Source organism: Stenella coeruleoalba (genome assembly GCF_951394435.1).
Source record: "Stenella coeruleoalba genome assembly, chromosome: 12".
Lineage (NCBI taxonomy): Eukaryota > Metazoa > Chordata > Mammalia > Artiodactyla > Delphinidae > Stenella > Stenella coeruleoalba.
Genome location: NC_137158.1, coordinates 16,256,545 through 16,260,771, shown reverse-complemented (window position 1 = coordinate 16,260,771; position 4,227 = coordinate 16,256,545).

Sequence of the window (4,227 nt, the reverse complement as noted above, 5' to 3'; positions counted from 1 at the left end):
GGAAACAATCCCATTCACCACTGCAACAAAAAGAATAAAATAAAATAAAAAACCTACCTAAGGAGGTAAAAGACCTGTACTCAGAAAACTATAAGACATTGATGAAAGGAATTAAAGATGACACAAAGAGATGGAGAGATTTACCATGTTCTTGGATTGGAAGAATCAATATTGTGAAAATGACTATACTACCCAAAGCAATCTACAGACTCAATGCAATCCCTATCAAATTACCAATGGCATTTTTTTACAGAACTAGAACAAAAAATCTTAAAATTTGTATGGAGACGCAAAAGACCCCAAATAGCCAAAGCAATCTTGAGGGAAAAAAAACAGAGCTGGAGGAATTAGACTCCCTGACTTCAGACTATACTACAAAGCTACAGTCATCAAGACAATATGGTATGGGAACAAAACCAGAAATATAGATTAATGGAACAGGATAGAAAGCCCAGAGATAAACCTATGCACCTATGGTCAACTAATCTATGACAAAGGAGGCAAGGATATACAATGGAGAAAAGACAGTCTCTTCAATAAGTGGTGCTGTGAAAACTGGACAGCTACACGTAAAAGAATGAAATTAGAACACTCTCTAACACCATACACAAAACTAACTCAAAATGGATTAAAGACCTAAATGTAAGACTTGACACCATAGAATTCTTAGAGGAAAACATAGGAATAACACTGTTTGACATAAATCACAGCAAGGTCTTCTCTGACTCACTTCCTAGGGTAATGGAAATAAAAACAAAAATAAACAAATGGGACCTAATGAAGAAAAGCTTTTGCACAGCAAAGGAAACTATAAACAAGATGAAAAGACAACCCTCAGAATGGGAGAAAATATTTGCAAACAAATCAACGGACAAAGGATTAATCTCCAAAATATATAAACAGCTCATGCAGCTCAATATTAAAAAAACAACCCAATCCAAAAATGGGCAGAAGGCCTAAATAGACATTTCTCCAGAGAAGAGATACAGATGGCCAAGAGGCACATGAAAAGCTGCTCAACATCACTAATTATTAGAGAAATACAAATCAAAACTACAATGAGGTATCACCTCACACCAGTTAGAATGGGCATCACCAGAAAATCTACAAAAAACCAATGCTGGAGAGGGTGTGGAGAAAAGGGAACCCTCTTGCACTGTTGGTGGGAATGTAAATTGATACAGCCAGTATGGAGAACAGTATGGAGGTTCCTTAAAAAACTAAAAATAGAATTACCATATGACCCAGCAATCCCACTACTGGGCATATACCCAGAGAAAACCATAATTCAAAAAGACACATGCACCCCAGTGTTCACTGCAGCACTATTTACAATAGCCAGGTCATGGAAGCAATAAAGATAAAGAAGATGTGGTACATATATACAGTGGAATATTACTCATCCATAAAAAGGAATGAAATTGGGTCATTTTGTAGAGACGTGGATGAACCTAGAAATTATCATACAAAGTGCAGTAAGTCAGAAAGAGAAAAACAAATATCATATATTAATGCATATATGTGGAATCTAGAAAAATGGTACAGAAGAACCAGTTTTTAAGGCTAAATAGAGACACAGATGTAGAGAACAAACGTATGGACACCAAAGGAGGAAAGCAGGGAGGGAGGTGGTGGTGGTGGGATGAATTGGGAGATTGGGATTTACATATATACACTAATATGTGTAAAATAGGTAAGTAATAAGAACCTGCTATACAAAAAAATAAAATAAAATAAATTCAAAAAAAAAGAAATTTAGTTGAAGTTATCAGTGTAAAATAGGGTGTTATAATTTTAACCTATTTCATGTGAGCCTCATGGTGAAGACAAGGAAAAAACCTTTAGAGTTACACACACACACACAATTTTTTTTGCTGTTTTATGTAAAATCATTTTATTATAATCATATCCTCTTCTTTAGCTTTTGTAGGTAACTGTACTGCATTTTTATTCAGTCCTCAACAAAGAACTCTGTTCTTAAAATTTTGCAGATAACATGGATGCTTGTATTTGATTTTGTTCTGTCACAATGCCACCAAGATCTTTGTTAGATGGCTGTCACTCTAGCTGAGTGGACAGCAGGTCTCCTTCCCTTTGCACAATCCCATTAGGTAGGCTTTGGGTTTGGTCAGCCAGTGGTGTTTGTAAACCACTTGTGAATTGAGGACTGGCCTGTCAGTCTCAGTGCTGGGTGATAGGGCTCCAGAGCAGGTAAGTTCTAGGGTTCTGGTTCTTGGTGTATGTTTGGACAGCTCATAAACGCAAACAAGCATACTACTGCACCAAGTAGAGCATGAAGGAGTCAGAAGTGCCACTCCTGACATATTTGTCTTCACTTGTCTAGGATTTTCTTATACGTGACAGGCGCCCCCTAGTGAATAGAGGGACTTAAGTTGGCCTCACTATAAAAGGGAGACTGGAGAAATACTCTCTGAAATGGTTTTAAGAATTTCACACTGTATTAAACGAGATGTTGCGATTTCGTGCATGTGAATGGGAGAGAGGATGGGGATCTGTTCTCCATAGAAAGCATTCAGGATCTCACAATACAGAAGTAGTCATCAATTTTCTAGATGAAGTTCAAACTAATCTGAACCTTGCTAGACCACCAAAGTACATAAGTAGATTGTTGAACATTATTACTCTCCAAATATAGAGACTTGACTGGGTTTTTTTTTTTTTAAAATATAGCTAATAGCTTCTAGGATCAGACTGACACGCATAAATTGCAGTTGAGACTTGAGGAGCCATAATTTCAATCCAAAAAACTTTAATCTGATAAATATATTTGATAAATTACATTTTATTTTGTTAATTTCAAAAATAGAGCATTTAATGAAGGCTATGGTTGCTTGAGCGATACAATAAATCAGTTACTTTTAGTTATCTCTTCTTTCCCTAAAGTGTCTGCCACTTATAGTCCTTGTTATGTTCTGAAAAAATATGTTATCATTTTGACATCATCATAAATACTTATTAATATTATTTATAGCACTGGGTTGGATCCTCAAAAAGGAACCCCAAATAATTCTTATACTCTAGGATGCTTCCAATATAAAATAAAATCAAAGAACATATAACGGGTCAATTGGAAAAGAAATAAATCAAATAACTATGATAAAAGATAGTATTCAGATTATTTTAACAGTGTCAAAGAGCAGAAGCAATTAACACTGCATTCAATGGCCTTTAAATATAGCATCCTAAATCAACTGGAGAACAGGTTACACAAAAAGCAGGTGACATGCTTAAATACCAAGTAGGTGAAAAGGTTATTGGACTATTCTCAAAGGTCTTGTTCATTGTCAGAAACTATCAAATTACGAACTGTATGTAGTTTTGCTCCTTTTCAGGGGTAAGATTATCTTGTTACCTCCCATCATCTTCTTATTATCTAAACAACTTAAAAAAATACTTTTCCCTCTTTCACCTAGATTGTCTTTTGTCTCCTGAGCAATTACGCTTTTAGACTCACCACAACTCCGTCAGGTCTAAGCGGACTTTTCTAATTGTAAGGCCTCTCTCGGCCCTCTCTCTTTTCCTCAGGATCTCATTTAATTATTAGAACCTTATTTAACAATTAAATTGCTTTGACTAACCTCTGTATATTAAAAGGGCCTACGGAACACATACAAGCATTCATTCAAATTATTTGTTAACTTGCTAACGATTAGACCCCAAAGTCCACTCTCCATCACTGTAGCTGGGAAGACAAACATCCCTTTACTAATTTAGAGGGATAACTTCTGTATCTCCCTTGTCATGGTGACAAGTCTGTGCAGGTGGAGGTGAAGGAAACAGAACCCAAGGGAAATCGAAGTGAATGACAGGTAAGGACCAAAGCACGTCGCCTACCTCAGCCTTCCCCACAAAACGCCCATTCTTCCCTGTCCAGTTTCCTAAGGCGCATCCAGGGTGGATGCGAGGTCACGCGTGGGAAGGCGTCATACTCCTCCGCAGGGGCCCGATGGGAGAGGGAGGCGGGGAAGGGGAGCAGGGAGACCCGCGGGGGGAGGTGGCAAGGGGAGGCCGCGGTGCCCCGCAACCCAGACCATGCGTAGAGGGCGAGGACGAGTGATGCGCGACGGCCAGCGCCTGCGCGGCCCCGGCTCCCGCAGGCCCCTCCCCGCCGCAGTATCCCTGCGCAAAGTCCCCGCGCGCGGGCGGGAGGAGGGGCGCGCCGGCCCCTCCTCCCCGCACGCGGCCACGTGACGCCGGCCGAGGAGA